Here is a 20,314-nt window from a genome sequence, read left to right as displayed (position 1 = left end):
CTCTCAAAAGATTAGTACCCTCTGACATAGATTAATCCACATTATGATAATACATATACATGGACACCTTCCTATTGATTTTGGTTGGACGCCAATCTACATGCAATTCTAATTATGTTGTAAATTTGTATGCACATAACATAAACTTGACAATCAAAATTGATAATTGGTTGATGAATACGAGGTGTCCATTTAAACTCACAAGAAATGTATTTTCGTGGTCTGAAATCGGAAGATACCAAATCAAGAGTTGTCCTTATATCGACAAGTTCACTTACCCTGTCAACGCGGCTGTTTTTGCTTTGTTAGGATTTCATATGGTTCCATCAGGTCTTTCACGCTTATAAAAGATGAGAGAAAAATACCAGAGGGATAGTCTTACTCATAGATCGCAAATAAACTGACAACGCCATGGCCAAAATGAAAAAGACAAACAGACAAATAATAGGCACTCGTCGTGTTTATCATATTGATACAAACCTGGTAAATAGTCTAATTCGGTAGGTCATATCTTAGGATCACTATTACAAATAGAACATCTGGATGTGACAGACAACCGGGCCTATTTGGTAATGGCTTGAATGTTAAATAAAAAAAATGGTGGCATCGACCCAGTGGTTGTTAAATGGTATTTCTGGCATACGGGCATAGATATATATATAAAAAAAGAATATGTGGTATGATTGCCAATGAGAGAACTCTCCACAAGAGACCAAAATGACACCGTACGGCCTTCAACAATGAGCAAAGCCCATACCGCATAGTCAGCTATAACAGGCCTCGAAATGACAATGTAAAACAATTCAAACAAGAAAACTAACGGCCTTGTTTATGTACAAAAATTGCACCAAAAACAAATATGTAACACATAAACAAACGACAACCACTGAATAACAGGCTCCTGACTTGGGACAGGCACTTACATAAATAATGTTGCGGGGTATAACATGTTAACGGGATCCCAACACTCCCCCTAAACTGGGACAGTGGTATAACAGTACAACATACGAACAAACTATAAAAATCAGTTGAAAAGGGCTTAACTCATCAGATGGACTAAAATACAAGTGGACGTGGCCGGTTACTTGTATATCATAACAACAAAAAGACACTAGGTACATATCTGACAGTACTCGCAGTTAACTGACAGCTTAGCTAGCTTAAAGCCACTAACAACTAATTTAAAAAAATCATGCATCGAAGACTAAATTATCAATCCGTACACATCCAACATCCAATGGATTAGTGTAAAGACGTCATAAACAGTCAGAGAAAAACATGCCCTTGTGCAATACCAAGATACAGGTATCGACAGATTGTATGTCCATTTCATGTGTATATGTATATAACATACTAGTAATATTTTTAGTTTGCTTTAAATTTTCTGATTACACCATCAATATGTATACCAATAAAAACAATATTCAATGATCTTATTACAGTGTTGATTTGGAAACTTTTTAGAATAAATGTATTTAAAGGAGCGATAAGTTTACCAGAATCTTTTCTAAATTTCCTTTCACGGTTGACAACATTTCCGTAAAAATGAGGATGTGCTATCCCGTTTAACATAAGTTTTCTACAGGTACATCCAAACTTTAAAACCAAATCTTTATATCTATGGAAATATTTAGTAAAGGTTGTAAGTAATTTATGGTAATGAAATCCCTGGTTTAATAATTGACCAGTAATAAATAAATAGAACACATTTTGAAATATGCACTCCAGAGGAAACCTATAAGATAAAAAAAAATTCTCTTTTGTTGTCATGTTTTGTATAGAGTGTACCATGTTAAATGACTTAAACAAATCTAGATATCTGGTCAGCCCACCGGAATTGTCCTTTTAACATTTCAAATATTAAGCTAACACTAACTTCTATTGAAATAATATTTGTGTGTAAAAAAATCCTAACCTTGAATTATTCAAGATTGTTCAGATATTTAAATTATAAGGCGGCATTAATTTATAATAAGGCGGCATTAAACAATACAGAAGATAGCAGCGAGCTGTGATATTTTAAAGACGATGATTTTTTTCTAAAAAATCTGCTGTTTTGTAAACAGCGTTCTATAGTACTCGTTATGAAACATTAACACATTAATCTTTCATCACTAGAGGTAGGGTTAACCTATACTAACAGAAGACTTATTTAAGTAGTAATATTACAATTCCTGTTCAAAGAAAGTCTGACATTGAAAATGTATTTCCTTCAGTATGTTTTACTATTATTATGAGGCTGATTTCATACAGGAACTTCTTAGGAAGAAGGATAAGAAGTTAGTAATATCCTTTAACTTTACTTTCCGCTATATAGATGATGTTCTCTCACTAAATAATTCAAAATGTGGTGACTATGTTGAACGCATCTATCCCATCGAACAAGAGATAAAGGATACTACAGATACAGTTAAGTCGGCGGCTGCATATCTTGACTTACATCTAGAAATTGACCATGAGGGTCGGTTGAAAACAAAACTTTACGACACAAGAGATGATTTCAGCTTTTCAATTGTGAACTTTCCATTTCTAAGTAGCAACTTTATAGCAGAATCTGCATGCGGAGTATATACATGTATCTTCCAATTGATACGATATTCCTGTGCTTTTATTTCCTATTATGATTTTCTTGATAGAGGGTTGCTGCTCATAAGAAAGCTATTAAACAAAGAGTTCAAAATAGTGAAACTGAAATCATCACTTCGTAAATTTTACGGACGCCATCACGAGGGGGTTCCCCGTTATGGAATTACCGTTTCACAGATGGTATCGGATATGTTCCTTACGTCGTAATAACAATCCCTTCCCTTCCATGAATGTGACCTATCGAATTATACTATTAATCGGATTTGTTATAACATGAGCAACACGACGGGTGCCACATGTGCAGCAGGATCTGCTTACCTTTCGGGAGCCCTTGAGATCAGCTCTAGTTTTTGGTGAGATTTGTGTTGCTTATTCTTTAGTTTTCTATGTTTGTCATGTGTACTATTGTTTGTCTGTTTGTCTTTTTTAATTTTTAGCCATAGCGTTGTCAGTTTATTTTCGATTTATGAATTTGACTCTCCCTCTGGTATCTTTCGTCCTTCTTTTATACTGTATACAGTAATATGGTCAACAACATACCTTTACAATTAAGATGTTGTAGGGCTGTTCCAGAAGATACACATTGAAAACCAAAACTAACTAAAAAAAGCGAGAAAATCGTACGCACTTCCGAAACAAACACAACCAGGTGCGCCGATAAAGTGTCTCCCGGTATAATGCATCATCCGCCATACGAATCTATACTCAGACAAATGGTAAATGTATGGTTTTTAAAGGTACCAGGCTTATGATTTAATACGCTAGACGCTTGTTTGATCTACATAAGACTCATCAGTGACGCTCAGATCAGAATAGTTGTAAAGCTAAAACGTACAAAGCGAAGGGGCATTGAGAACATTCTTGTATCTAAAGATTTAAGACCACAAAAACATGTTAGTGAGTTACGATAATTTTCTTCTTCTTTTTTAAAAAGTAATTGACATTGTACCATGATATCCTATGCTAGAACTACCTACTGACATTCAAAATGTAATCTTGTCGATGACAAACGCATTTAACCACTGTGTAGAAATGTTATTAAAAACTGGTGAAAAACTTGACTCTCGTGTATATCGTGTAGGTAGGCGGGAATCATTTATCTGTCAAAACCATATCTATAGATCTCGAGGGATTATTATCCCGAATTAAGCAGAAGATAAGTTAATTGGGATAAGCAAGCATTGAAAAATGTAGAATTTAAATTTATTTCTAAATTATTTGAATAGCTACCAAAACCTCAATACTTACATGGCAATACCATATTGTATAATTGAATTTTGTTGTTATAAATTTTGGAAATTTTCAGATTCAAATTTTGTTAAGTCTTTTTTTTTGTCTTATCCGCTCTCCAACGTGCGGAATATGTTTTGTATTTTAAAATAGGTTAGCCTCGTGCATCAATGACGACACCCGACACGTCAAAATAGTCAAAACATGTATCTGATGCAATATTATTGGAAACGACCTTCATGATATAAAAAAGAGTGGACAGTATTTCATTAATGTCCATATATACATCTAATGCACAAAATATGATAAAAATATGATAAAAACCTGAGGGAATTGCATTAACTTCAAACAGAGGAGCAGGTATTAGTGTGTCGATACGGTTCTGCTATACATGTACATATACCGTATACATATTCGGTATGAGATAGAACACCGCTAGTATTGGTACTTGACTGATTACACGGTTTTCACGATATATAGATGTGGCATGAGTGCCAATGACACATGTACAACTCTCCATCCGAGTAACAATTTGTAAAAGTAAACCATTATTGTTTATTTTATTAAGTTTTAATCTGTAGCATTATACCCCAAATATACACAGAAAAAAGTTCCATAAAATCTTACTTGAGGAAGATTGAAAAATCACCATTGTTTAAAAAATTCCTATGGAGATTTGCATTGAAAAGGGAGATAACTCTTGCAAAAAAGGCAGAAATTTCAATAAAAATTGATACAAAATTATAACTTTACTGCTTCTATTCATCAGAATGATTGATTCTTGTTTTTTTAACCGTCTTTAGAGTATAACAAACAACTCTAAAGGTGTTTTCATATCTTTTATCAAGCTATAATCTAGATTTCTTATTCAATAAATGACCATTTTATTGAATTTTTCAACATGTCAAGGTAAGGAATCTCAAATTGAATAAAAATAATTAAGCATGTATTCTTCTTTTTGTGGTTCAAAGTTTCTTTAGACAAGTGAGATGCTGAAAAAAAAATATAATATACAGATATAAACATGCACATACAATACCAAAATTTCACATTATTTTTTCAAAATGGTCACAAAGCCGCAAATTTGCAATTTCTTTAATGAAAAATGCAAAAAAAAGAATTAAACTACCCATAACACTTCGGTTTTGTACATTTCATGAGCAGAAGATTATATAATTTAGTCAAATATAAACTTATAACCCCATCAAAATATAATACTTTACATAAATTTCAAGAAAATCAACCAAAAACTGACCCATAAAAGACTCATTTGTGCGGAGTTATCCCCCTTCCAATATTAGTTTCCATAGAAAATTAGAAATGCTGATTTTGAGTTTTCCTCAAGTTAGATTTAATGGGACTTTTTTTCTGTGTATTTTAAGGGCTTAATGCTATAGATTAGAACTAAAACATTTTCTGTTGCAATTAATTTGAGGTTAAATCTTAGTTTGACTGGACTATACTTGATCTAACAAACACGATGAAAAAGGGAATTGCAAATATACATACATTATATGTAAACTTTGCTTCCAGAATGATAGATGCATTTTATACTTTTCTAGTTGATTATTTTTTTGTCTTCATATTTGCAACACGAAGCACGCACAATTTATCAACTGACAACAATAGCAGATGGAAATTGATATGATATCCTTACAGTTAAGTAAAGGTTAATCGTAATTGCGTCAGCTTGAGATGTCCCAGTTTAACTAATAATGCCGATTTTCGGAAATTATATACCTACGAAAATAATTGTCAACGGATATTTGTTGTATATTTTTATAAGATATAATTTTTTTTCTGCGATGATTAGGATTGTAAGAAGAAATCTTAATTGTATTTTTTCCTTTAATTAGCTTCCAATACTATCTGAATAAAAATAAACGAACTTCCTTAAATTTTCCCACGTTATTTTTTAATTGGCCAATAAATCAATTGACCTGAGTCATTAATTAGAATAAATTGATTTCAATGAATGTTATTTATGAAATACGTATAAGGGTGGGAAAGGATGGTCATTTGATTATTAAATCTTTAATGAGTATGATAACAATAATGCCTTATCGATGTTTCATCCTGTCGTTAAAATTCTCTTCACAATAATTATTTTCTTCTTTTAGGAATGATTTAGAATTTAAAACATGCAACAATACGTGACCATATGTATATGCTTATAGATTATGAAGATGAAAAAGACATCTTCCCGTTAAAAATAATTTTTGATTGAGTTGCACAATGACTGGGTTGAAAAATTAAGAATCAAACGATTTTTGAAATCTTGTAATTTATGAACTACCATGTGTTATTGAATGGAAACCGTATGACGTTGTAGTACTACACCTACGGTTAAAGGCCATGTGGAAAAGAGAAATAATTTGTAAACTTTTCAAACGGTAGACTCACAAGGGTCAAAGGAAAAGAAACACATTCTGAGGTAAGACGATTTTTTGTTATGTAAAAGGATGTTTGCAGTTTTTGCTGTTTAATCCAATGCAATAAAAAAATAGTTGTGAACTTTAAATGAAGGGTTCAAAAAGTTTTTATGTACAGGAAAAGCGAAAATATATGGCTTTAACTAATGCAGAACCCACCTAAATATTTTGCCCATAACGCAAATGAAATCAAGTTATAATCAGAATAGGAACATTTCTTAGAATATATGCAAATGAAACTTCATGTTTTCGTTAATCGGTAGAGGGTTAAATTCGTCTTTGTTTTTTCTCGCAAAAATAATGACCACTTAATTTATATTTGAATTATTACTTACTTTTAGGAAATGAACAAATTTATAAAACTCATTGATAAACTTGGGTAGTTATTAAAGGATTGAATACAAAATTTATAACTCAAATTTAAAAACATGCCTGAATATTATTATCGTTTACTGTATAAACGTATAGTAGATGAAATTTAATTAATCACACACACACACTTAAATACAATTAAAATAAAAAATCTATCTTTAAAAATCGTGCATTAAAACATAAAGATTAAACAACGGTTGCAATTTGAGTATACATACAAAAGGGATAGAATATTTATAAAAGGGAAACCTTTACTGAAATTGTTCCGTTATCACAACACATACAATGACAAGTGGTTACCGTTTTAGTTTTAATAAGCTGCCTACATCACAAAAAAAAAAACATTACGACATATTTTATATTACAATTAGAGCCTTTGAGTAACCTTCGTAATAAATACAAAACTTAATTGTTACTGTCTGTCATATTTGTTAATACATCACGTATGTCTGCGTTTTTTAGTATCAATATAAAACTACCGTATGATAAAAAAAATCATTTGAAAACAGATCATTACCTTTTCAGCTAGTCTTATAAATGCTTGGCTTTTAAAAGTTTGAGTATTTCCAGATTTATATTAATACAGAAAAGCCCACGAAATTATTATATTATATATGCAAGAAGTAAGAAATATAGTAAGATTGCTAATGAGCTTCAACAGAGACCAACTTACGCACAAATTAGTTATCCGTACGGCCTTCGACAACGAGCAAAACATACTAAAAAGCAAGCTTTCAAATGCCCCGCAATGAAATATGTATAACATTTTATACGAGTAAACTAACGTCTTGATTTATGTACAAAAAAAAAAGCAATTATGCGATAGAATTGCGATACAATTACAAACGCATATTTTAAAGTAATGATGTTCATCATGTACAGCCGAAGTTCCCGAAAATATATGTTTGTATCTAGGCATGACTTTATGAAAGGTTTTGAGTAATTTGTTTGAACGACATCCTTGACTTAACGATTTACCAGTAATAGATGTGTAACGCTCATTTAAATCTTATTATCACTACAGACACGAACATAGTGAACTAGTTTGGGTGTATAGACAACATAAGCTACCGCCAAAGCAATATCAACGTAAAACATTTAACAATAAGAAACGAACATTTGTTACATTTATTGCTGTTTTTATTTAATATATTGAAAGTAAGACTCTTTGGATAAATTTTGAAAGTGTATTTTGTGCATTCTTGATAATTTTAGGAATTCATTTCCTCAAGGTAGCGGTAAGTGTTTGTGAATATATCAGTCAAATGGAATTAAGGTTGTCTTTTTCTGAGATCCAGTTTGGTCAAAAACTGTCAATCATAACAAAACGGGAACAAAAATGCTTTTAAAGGAACTCACTTTGTGCCCTTGGGATACCCAACATCTTGTCAAAATTTATCGAATTTCAAATAAAACAGTTTATTTTGTCATCTTATCAACCTTTCAGTGTATCTAGCATACCGGTTTTTACTTTTTCCCCATTTATATAGGCTTTTAATGACTTGTGATAAACAATTTTGAAATGAACAATTAATCAAATAGGAAAACTTTTGTTTGATAAAATTGTGCGTTATGTTTATTCAAATCAGAATTGAAAAAAAAAAATAGCATTGTATTGCATTCCATAACTTGGAACGGAACGTAGGTAAGTTTTCTTTTGTATATTCCGTTTTCACTCATTGTATAAATGCATCTGATGAGATGAGCCTTTTTCAACTGATTTTTATAGTTCGTTCTTATGCTGTACTGTTTTAAGACTGTCCCATGTCAGGGGGAGGGTTGGAATCCCGCTAACATGTTTAACCCCGCCACATTATTTATGTATGTGAATGTCCCAAGTCAGGAGCCTGTAATTCAGTGGTTGTCGCTTGTTTATGTGATACATATTTGTTTTTCGTTCATTTTTTGTACATAAATAAGGCCGTTAGTTTTCTTGTTTGAATTGTTTTACTTTGTCATATCGGGGCCTTTTTATAGCTGACTATGCGGTATCGGCTTTGCTCATTGTTGAAGGCCGTACAATGACCTATAGTTGTTAATTTCTGTGTCATGTTGGTCTCTTGTGGACAGTAATCTCATTGGCAATCATACCACATCTTCGTTTTTATATCTATGTTTTAAATGAGATTCACGTGATTTTGACCCCTGAAATACATCAAACTATAGTTTACCCTTTGATTTTTGTGCATGTTTTGTAATTATAAAGAAAATCAATGGGCAGTGTGTTTGTATTTTTCTTTTAAACGGTCGGTTTTCATACCCTTTTCATCATCATTGTTATTTTCTAAATTTATTTAAAAACAGTAACACCCAATGTCAATTACTTAAAAGGCGTACCATTTTCGAGTTAAATTTCCCCACTTAACACACACCTAAATTATCAATATCTTTTCACCCTACTTGAATTAAAAGCAGGTAAGATTTAGCCCATAGTGATATCAAAGGTTATTCCCACGAAGTATACAAATCTAAATTTTTGTTTTTAGACTGACATTGGATATTTCAGTTCAAACCCAATGCCTATTTATATGTAGAGTATAAAGTGCAATAACTAGTACGGCACCTAATGATATTTCAATTAAGGTTTCGTGAATCTTGTATCTTGTCGCACCTTAGTTGATAAAAATATTTTGACGTCAAATAGACGTTAATCAGTTATAAATGAAGATATGGTCAATTTGGTTTGAAAAAAGTAATTTCGTTTAGCATGTCTAGACCTCTAAGTAATGTTCATCGACTTTAATTATAATACTTGGTTTTCGGCAATACATTTAACTTTTTAGTATTTTGTAATGCCCGCGTCACACTGTCCCGATTTTTACGCCGATGGCAACACGATTATGGAAATTTTCAAAATCGGGACTGATCGTATCCAGATCGGGCTATTCGTAGTGTCATCTTTAACCATCGTAGAACCATCGGCCACTTTTTCTAGCCTTCGGGGACAACTTCGGGAAGGGTTCTAAATCTTTTAACATGTTAAAAAATCCCCGAAGGTGCGTCCGATGTTTATGGTTCGTATTGAGTTCGTATCACCATCCTCACCATCGTAATGTCACCGGGAATGCATCTTTGAACATCGTATTGCATTCGTGTTTCCATCGTTTCCATCGGGCAGTTTTGACATTACGATGTCTACACGAATGAATCACGAAGCTAACCGAAGGTCTTACGATGGCAACACGACTTCGTGAAGACCTCGTAATCCCGTCATGATGCCATCGAATAAAAGTACGAAGGTGACAAGATGGAACTACGACGGCAATAAATCCAGCTAAATGTAAGTTAATTTTCGCGCTTAAATTCATTTAAAGTGCCATGCGCGATATGCACTGGTCAGTCTAATACGACAGTTAAGAAAGACGTTCACAAAACATGGACCTCATATCATATGATTCTATGAGAACAAGAAAGGCGACAGCGTTGTTTCTATTAATTCAAATGGAACAAGAAGAGCAGCTATTACAGGCTCAGGATTTACTTTTACAAATAAAATATTATTTTTTGTCAATTTTTCATATCAAATAACATAATAAAAATCATAAACGCGCCTCGTATACCAACACTGCAGGTACACGTATATAGGGTAACCAACTTTTTCTTCATTATTCTGATTTTTTATGTATCGTCTGAGTTGTTGTCCCACGACTGTTTACTCCATAAACATTTTGTTTTCTATATGTCATATTTTGCCGCATTTGTTGCTTTCCCCACATCCTTCCTTTAGTCTATATTATTATGATATTCTCCTGGAAAGAGCTCTTTTTGAATAAAAGGGATCAACGAACCCATTACCTTACCTTTAAGATAGATCAGTAAACATGGGCATAATTATGGGTGATTATTCAGACTAGTGCACACATTTTACAGTTCAAACAAGGCAATGCCGAGCGTGGCATCCCCTCGTATGTAACATATTGGGGACAAATATGGACACTATATTTGTATATGACACATGCAGAAAATGGTAAATTGAATACGCATATTTGATACATAAACATTTTTTTAGAAATCAACCAACTTATTCAGTAACTGGAAATACCCACGGTCTTGCGTCTTATGATTAAACCAAAAATTAAATGTACAATATAATATATATTCAATACTGATCAAACAATTTAAAACGCGTGATGCCTTCGGCATATAATTTAAATGCATCGTAAGCTGTACACGACGTCTTTTAGAAATCGTATGGCCATCGCGCCATCATCGTAATCCATCGTGTAGCCTTCGTGATCCATCTTGTAGGCTTCGGCTGAGATATGAAGCTCAAATACCGTCTTCGGTTAACCTTCGTATGTCCATCTTTTGCTATCGTATATACTTTCGGCACCCTCGTATATACTTCGTTATTCATCGTACTTGCTTCGGTCACTTTTGGGTATTTTAACGAGATCGGGACCAACTTCGTACGAACTTACAATTTTCGCATTCGGGTGTCCATCGTATATAAAAATCGGGACAGTGTGACGCGGGCATTCGAGAACACATTACATTTACTTTTAGGTTCTTTCTTATCGACATTCACATCTCGCATGGAACTTAAAGGGATAGTTATGCCCTTGTCGTTATGCTGCAAGCACTTAAATATCATTAATTAACTTTTTTTTAAATAATAAAAACGTTTAAAAATTGTGCTTGCTTTGAGACAGAACTTTTATTAGCGCGTATGTTATTAGCACTGTGAAATTGTCAATACAGCTCTGTGATAAATGGAGAAAAAAAACAGTGAAAGAAATAGTTGTGAATCATATAATCAAACATTGTTTCAAAGAATACTAGACAACATAAAGTTTACTAAAGAATCATCACATCATATCCGGTCTATGTCCAATCGTCATGTGCGAGCGTCAAGTCTTTTCTGATCGACAAAAAACCCATCTCTCAGTCTTACTTGACTACACAAATGTTGAAACCTTTGATGCTACTGTCATTACAACCATGTAACATATGTTTCAGTTATCTACATGAATGTACAATTTAAAATGTTGAAGGTTGTCACGAAATATCTCTTATCATGATATCAAGCATATACTGGAATTACATTAAGACATATAAAATTGATTTAAATTTATGTGTGCTAAATTGAACAATTATTACATTCAATCTCCCATGGCAGGAATCGTTTCCGAATGTATTTGTCTAGGTAAGTTTTTTTCAAAATAATCTTAACAAGAATGAAGGGTTGGTCAATGAGTAATGGTGATTTTTCAGTTCGTTATAAATGTCATAACACTTTTTGGTTTGATTTAATCTTCTTGAAATGTGTTAATGTTTCAAACATATCCGCTTTATTATAATACATTTTAGACTATAAGAAAAGTAATAATCCTTCAAAATGCCATTCAAGTGCTGAAATGTGAAGACAGCAGGTGTTAATATTGTTTAACTATGGATTAAACAGTGCAATTAATGGACTTTTACATTGACTGCAACTAATTTAAGGATAAAGCGTCTGAAAAAGATATTACGTAACGTGTTTAATGCATAAAATGTTATGAAAATTAATTATCAATCTTACATTTTGAACACATAAATGAAAGTGATACACTACTTATAAGAGAAAGTGATACACTACTTATAACAATTCAATAAAACAATTGCAATAAAATATTCCCTTAGCTGACAGATTTAACACCTACAATGAAATATAATCGAGAGATAGTAAATAGAGAAGTACGTTGCAATGATTAAGATGTGAAGCAACAAAAGATAAAACATACTTCAAACAAAAGAGAATGTCAGACGTCATCGGTTATAAAGGGTTACTTACAAATGTAAGCGTAATATTAACTTAATTGTCCAAAACTAAAAAAACTGGTTAAGATAAACACAGACTAAGCATCAACTCTTCTTTTTAAAGAAACTAAAGTAGGAGTATGATTCCAGTTTCACTGATGAAGTATTTGTAGAAGAAACGCAAATCTTTACTACTGGTATATCGGGTGAGTCTATATACAGCAGCTGTAAAATACAAAAGCCAAACAACAACAAAGTTCTGTTGCTTCATTGTTTATAGGTTCAGACTAACTCTGCTCTTTACAAGAGTGTTATATATCACTATGGGTCAAATTGTAGCTAATTGGTCATGTTTGTTAAAATATATAACACGGCGATTATCTAATATAAGGGTTTTACAAATGATGCAATTATTTGTTCATTCGATTGACAACAATTCAGTCCGCAGTAAAGAGGGTCTTCAGAAATATCGCGAAACTGTTTAATCTCGTAGTGGTATTAAACTTGTTCTAAGAAACTAAGAAAGAACCTCCAGTTAATTTTAAATATCGATCTTTCTTAGAACTATGTTCTATCAAAACATTTGATTTTGCAATCCTGAATACCACCATTCCCCATGTGGTATATTGAAAAATCGTCAAAGTGAAATAATCTTCAATGCTTTTCAACATAATAGAGGTAGCATACGCCATACATTTATCACTGGTCTTAATAGTGAACAACAATTTAAAACATGCTACACAGAGGTAGCAGTGATCAGTATGCTCATTATCATAAATGTTAGAGCTATTGTTTAAGATAAAATTGAGAATGGAAATGGAGAATGTGCCAAAGAGACAACAACCCGACCATAGAAAAAAACAACAGCAGAAGGTCACCAACAGGTCTTCGATGTAGCGAGAAATTCCCGCACCCGGAGGCGTCCTTCAGCTGGCCCCTAAACAAATATACACTAGTTCAGTGATAATGAACGCCATACTAATTTCCAAATTGTACACAAGAAACTAAAATTAAAATAATACAAGAGTAACAAAGGCAAGAGGCTCCTGGCTTGGAACAGGCGCAAAAATGCGGCGGGGTTAAACATGTTTGTGAGATCTCAACCCTCCCCTATACCTCTAGCCAATGTAGAAAAGTAAACGCATAACAATACGCACATTAAAATTCAGTTCAAGAGAAGTCCGAGTCTGATGTCAGAAGATGTAACCAAAGAAAATAAACAAAATGACAATAATACATAAATAACAACAGACTACTAGCAGTTAACTGACATGCCAGCTCCAGACTTCAATTAAACTGACTGAAATTATGATTTCATCTTAGAACATCAGGCACAATCCTTCCCGTTAGGGGTTTAGTATCATAACATCATAACATATATGAGAAGAACATAACCCGTGTCATGCCAACAACTGGTTTTTGAATAAATGTGTTTAGTTCCGATGCAAAGACCGTATAAGTGAATCAATATTAACGCCAAAATATGCAATCTTTAATGACCTGACAACAGTATCGTAACTATATCCCTTCTTAATAAGTCGATTCAAAAGTTTTGTTAGTTTTTTAGGTGAATACTGACACCTTTGTGCTTTATAAAGAATATTTCCATAAAAAATTGGATGTGAAATACCTGAACGTATAAGAAGTCTGCATGTTGAGCTATATTTATGAATGATGTCCTTATACCGATGATAAAATTTAGTTAATGTTTTGACTAGTTTGTGATATCGAAAACCCTGGTGTAATAATTTTTCAGTAATACATAAATTTCTCTCGTTAAAATCTAAAACATTGTTACATACACGAGCGAATCGTACAAGTTGAGATATATAAACACCGTAAGATGGTGACAAGGGAACGTCACCATCTAAAAATGGATAATTAACGATAGGAAATGAAAAATCATCTCTTTTATCATAAATTTTAGTATTCAGCTTTCCATTAGTGATATAGATATCAAGATCGAGGAAAGGGCAGTGGTCATTGTTAGTATTAGCTTTATTTAAAGTAAGTTCAACAGGATAAATTTCTTTAATATACATACTGAAGTCGTCATTATTGAGAGCCAAAATATCATCCAAATATCTAAAAGTATTATTAAATTTGTTTATCAGATGTTGTTTCGATGGGTCTTTGCTTATTTTTGTCATAAATTGTAACTCATAGTAATACAAAAACAGGTCCGCAATAAGTGGTGCACAGTTAGTCCCCATTGAAATTCTGATAATCTTACGATATACGGAATCCCCAAAGCGAACAAAAATGTTATCTAGTTAAAATGCAAGGGCATATATAGTTCAAAGCATGTCCAATTGACATAGTTTTTTTGTTTATTGCTACTAAAAAATGACCTAAAAGAGTTTGAACATATATATACATATATAAAATCCAATATTATTATTATATAAAGTACCGTTTTGGATTTTATCCAATAAAAAGATACCCCTTATATAGTCAAAGCGTATGGTTGGAGGCGAACTCATTGGAAAGTCCTTATCTAATGTTTAATAAGGTCGATATACCTTATTTGATGTCATAAATTGAGTCGTTAATGTTGTTAAAGAACCCTGTTCAAGCTTACGTTTACCTAGAGCTGTATTTTGTAAAACAAAATGGATTCTTGGGTCTCCATAGTCTTTAACCTTGTACTTTTTTTTAACTCTTTTAACGATTTTGATTCTGGCGTCACTTGTAATATTTTGTAGACGAAACGCGCGTGTGGCAGACTTCATTTCACGCCTGGTATCTACAAAAAGCGAGGTCATTAACACTGTTTGTGGATGTTTCCACACGGAAGGTATCCCTTACAAAGTAGTCAGCACTTATGGTTGACATGAATTAACATTGATATTGTCATAATTATAAATAAAACTGTTCACATAACTTTTAATTTTTCAAAATTCAAATCATTTCAAACCCAGGAATAGATATAAATGATCGTAGATGTATTTTGTGAATCATTTGGTTCTCAATGCTCGTCAACTTCGTACTTTATTGGGCCTTTTTAACTTATTTGATTAGAGTTTCCCTCATAATCCCTGATGAGTCTTTTATAGACGAAACTAGCGTCTGACGTACTAACCTGTACACCTGTATACCTGTATGTATGACGTGAATATTCTATCAACTTCATTAAACAGATAAGACCATCTAACGATTTAACACTATATTAAAAGATATATGTAATATATATGAAAAGCCAGCGAAGTCAAAAGTAAAATCACGAAAATATTGAACTCCAAGGAAAATTCAAAATGGAAAGTCCCTAATCAAATGGCAAAATCAAATGATGAAACACATCAAACGAATGGACAACAACTGTCATATTCCTAACTTGGTACAGGCATTTACAAATTTAGAAAAATAGTGGATTGAACCTGTTTTTTTTTATCTAAACCTCTCACTTGTATTACAGTCTGATCAAATTCCATTATATTTACAACGCGTTAACAAAACATACATATGGTCGGGTTGTTGTCTCTTTAACACATTCCCCATTTCCATTCTCAATTTTATAATAGGTAACATTGCCAAAATATGGGTACAGCAGACATCACTGTGTCACAATCTCAAAACAAACAAATATTTAACAAAGAAGCACAAAAACATCTTTCAAATTTAACAACCACATTCATTACTTATATATGTATTTTAAATAAAAAAAACTCCAACTTTTTAATTCTTAAATTGTAAGTAATAAATTTCTTAAACTGACCATCTGTGTTTACTATACATTTTGTGGGAAAATGTCGCTTAGCTCTAAATAGCAAGGACAATATATCAAAATTAAGGCTACACTCTAAACTTTTTAGGTGTTTAAAGGTTAATCGTAATGCCTAGATGTGATACAAAATTAAAAATGTAAGCACTGATGTCTGTCTCATGAATGAGGGTGTTATTTGTTGGATTGCTATTCTTTTTTATTTCACAAAGCCATACAATATTGCACTTAATGTACTTGGAAATAAAAGCGTTTTATATACAATTACTACAGTTCCTTATTCAACGCAAATTTAGAAAAATAATGATATCAAATGAATAAATCAATGTGGTATAAATATAAAAAAATCAGGCTTAAAAATTTTCTAATTATTATTTTCTATAATTCGTTCTTGTAAATCTTCAGTATAGGGCGATAAATTAAATGCAAATAAATAGCACGCAAGTCAATAAATTGATATTCTCTTGTTTGTTATTAGTCACTTAAAGATGTTTGTTTCATTTATTTTGTTTGAATTTAATTAATAATAAGAGCTGTAAAATAATGAACAGTATTGTTTGTGATAGTCGATTGTTAATGCTGTATACATAAGTTTCATATACAATGTATTTTAGCACTCTATGACCTGATATATTGCATTACCTCAGCATCAGCTGATTCGTGTTCAATGATCATTAAATAATAGTTATGGGTTAGTCATCATTAATTGATAAGAAACATCGTAATTCATTAAACCAATAAGTTCACTTATAAACGTTTATGATTTCGCAATTGTTTACTGTAGATTACTGTATATCTATTCCCAGATAGAGACTACTAAACCAACTGTTCTACAACGGAAATAAAAAAAAAACACATTAATTTAGATGAAATCTTTGTTTATGAGATTAAAATTTGCACTTGTTTTGAATGAATATTGGTTTTTTTATTAAGTTTTTTTCCTTTTTTTATTTCGCAAGTTATCATATAGCTATCTCTTTTGTTGGCTAAGTTAACTTGTTCTCAGTAAATAAAAAAAAGACTTTCAATTATATAGGTTTGGGTATTGGAAACAAATAAACAACATTCAAAGATGCAATATTTGGCGAAACAAATCAAAGGATGGCAAATTTTTAAAAAATCAGGATTGAAAAACTATATGAACTATGTAAGAAAAGATATGAATTGGCGCTATATACTTATTAAAACATTTGTAATTGATTACAAGTCCTTTATTTTTACCGGTTCTTATCCGAATCGGAAATAATTCAAACTGCACAGTCTCTAACAATTGTTTAGCTCCTGTAGAATTTTAAGTTAAAGTCGTCTACAAAACTTAATAAAAACATATGATATTAAACCAACTGGTTAATATATTCTGCAACTGTAGACACATGACTTCTTTTGAACTGAGTTTTTCTGTACGTATTGTTGTGTGTTTTTCTACATTGGCTAGATGTAAAGGGGGAGGGTTGAGATTTCAAAAAACATTGTTCAACCCCGACGCATTTTTCGCCTGTCCCAATTTAGGAGCCTCTGGCCTTTGTTAGTTTTGTATGATTTTTAATTTTAGTTTCTTGTGTGTATTTCGGAGTTAAGTGCGGCCTCCATTATCACTGAAATAGTATAAAATTTTGTTTAGAGTCCAGCTGAAGCATGCCTCCCTCTCCAATGCAGACCCATTGGTGGCCTTCAGCTGTTGTCTGCTTTATGGTCGGATTGTTGTCTCTTTGACACATTGCCCATTTCTATTCTTAATTTTATATTTTCAATTGATGTTTTCTGCACAATTCCATTGAAAGTTTGTACCGTAATGTTTCATTGCCTTTGTGATAAATTCTCGGTTGGTTAACCATTCTTGGAAAGAATTCTGCAAAATCTTGAGAATCTTCATGAAAAAAATGTATTCTTAAAATCAAGGTTTTATGATAATTTCAATATCTACGAATCAATTTTAAATGCAAACTATCTCTAGACACATTTCTACAAATAGACATAGACGTCTTGGTTATAAGAGGATTATTATCATGAGGAGGTATCTGGCGACAAGGGTGTAAAATTCTCTCTTAATTACCCATTTAACTGCTGTTATTAAAACATTTATTGTATGTCATACCAAAAAAAAAAAAACGAATTTTACACACTAGCGTTATTGCTTAATTTACGACTGTAATGGCGTTGAGTTTATCATTTTATTGGTCTGATATAAATATTCTGGAACTGACATGATTTATAGTGAAACTTTTTAAAATTGTCCTTTTATTGATTTTGAAAGTATCAAAAACCAAGCCTTTCAACTCCTTAGACAGATTCATTAAATAAAGCATTTGTCATTTTTGTCATTTTGAACAATGAAATATGTTTAAACTATTAAATAATAATAATAAAAAAACACTTTATATTTTTCAAATGAAGAAACTTTGTCCTTGATAAATTTACTGAACGCATTTTTCATATTTATATTTATATTAGGCAATTTCATACATTATAGATCATTTGCAGAAATACTATACACTTGGCAGTAGTGAAAGTAATTTATCTATAATTGGTAGATAAATTTTTCTGAGATTTACGTATCCCAAATTACATAAAACTTTACCAGATTTCGTTAATATAAACAGGTATTTGGGTTATAAGGTTGGATGAAACTAAAAATTCTGATCAAAACAGGATATAACAGATTGATGTTTATGAGAATGATTTAAAACTTATTACAATTCATCGAAAGTAGCAACAATTATTTTTAAACGATAGAAACAAAACTAAAAAAGGTATTGTTATAGATATATACATTCAATTTGCTTCCACCTACAGTTGATACTTTATATTCATATGTTTGTACTGCAAAAGGTCTTTTTTTATATTTTCGTAGAATGTTTATGACGTCTTTACACTAAATGCGTTGGATGTGTACTCTTAATATGAGAGAAGATGATTTAGTACTTGTACTCGGCTTTAACAATTTATCATGGTTTCAGTCACAGCAGTTTTAGATCGTTACTTTTTGTGTGTTTTGTTTTATGTTTTTTTTTTTATTTCAATCTGATTAATACTGGTATTTCCAACTGATTTGGGAATTGTTATCAAGTTGTACTATTATACCAATCACGTTGATTAAAGTATTCCACATTCCAAACTAAGACAAATCAAAAGAGTTGGTATTGCTTTGTTTCATAAAAAAGAATGGTCAACGTAGATACAGGTATCTTATCTTATGGAGGAAAAATCCTACTTTGTAAAAGATCACTCTGATTCAAACAAAAAAATTCTCTGAAACTGACATTATCAAGATGCTTGATTCCTTGAGTGACAACCCATTTGTTACGTTCGGAGGACGTGTTTTTCAAGAGACTGTCGGCGTTCTAATGGGAACAAATTGTGCCCTCTTATTGTCGACTTGTTTCTTTATTATTGTGAGGCTCACTACACAAAGGAACTTCTTAGAAAGAAAGATGAGTTAGCGATATCCTTTAACTCTACTTGCCGCAATAGAGATGATGTTCTTTCACTAAATAATTCAAAATTTGGTGACTTTGTGGAACGCATCTTTCCCATCGAACTAGAGATAAAGGATACTACAGATACAGTTAAGTCGGCCTCATATCTTGACTTACATTTAGAAATTGACAATGAGGGTCGATTGAAAACAAAACTTTACGACAAAAGAGATGATTTCAGCTTTCCAATTGTGAACTTTCCATTTCTAAGTAGCAACATTCCGGCAGCACCTGAATACGGGGTATATATCTCCCAATTGATACGATATTTCCATGCTTGCATTTCCTATCATGCTTTTCTTGATAGAGGGTTGCTGCTCACAAGGAAGTTAGTAAACCAAGAGTTCAAAATGGTGAAGTTGAAATCATCCCTTCGTAAATTTTACGGACGCCATGACGAGTTGGTTGACCGTTATGAAATAAAGGTTACAATAGTATACCGCTGTTCAAATTCATAAATCAATAAAGAAAAAACAAATCCGGGTTACAAACCAAAACTGAGGGAAACGTATTAAATATAACAAAACTACGACACAACAGAGACAATACACCGAAATGTAATACACACAGAAACAAACTATAATGTAACAATGGCCATTTTCCTGACTCGTCACAGGGCATTTTATGAAAAAATGGTGGGTTGAACCTGGTTTGGTGGCATGCCAAAGCTCCCGCGTTAATGGCAGTGTTAATTATAACATTTAAATAAACTCATCATAGATACCAGCACTAAATTTAGTATATACGCCGACGCGCGT

General features: G+C 32.2%; 1 protein-coding gene across 2 annotated transcripts in view; it reads left to right on the top strand.

The window, feature by feature from the left end:
• Positions 1–5,999: 5,999 nt before the first annotated feature.
• LOC143085212 (uncharacterized) overlaps positions 6,000–20,314 on the top strand; it is a 34,314-nt gene continuing 19,999 nt past the window's right edge. The window contains exons 1-2 of one of the 2 annotated variants that reach the window (XM_076261441.1): positions 11,647–11,766; positions 12,484–12,565. The gene's annotated coding sequence lies outside the window, so the exon portion shown is untranslated. Of the gene's footprint in view, positions 6,251–11,646; positions 11,767–12,483; positions 12,566–20,314 lie in introns of those variants that run through there. The other variant, XM_076261458.1, reaches the window with a different exon arrangement.

The sequence above is a fragment of the Mytilus galloprovincialis genome, chromosome 1 (assembly GCF_965363235.1).
Source record: "Mytilus galloprovincialis chromosome 1, xbMytGall1.hap1.1, whole genome shotgun sequence".
NCBI classification, from domain to species: Eukaryota; Metazoa; Mollusca; class Bivalvia; order Mytilida; family Mytilidae; genus Mytilus; species Mytilus galloprovincialis.
The sequence above is the reverse complement of the archived record's forward strand: the minus strand, read 5'-3'. Positions and strand labels throughout refer to the sequence as shown.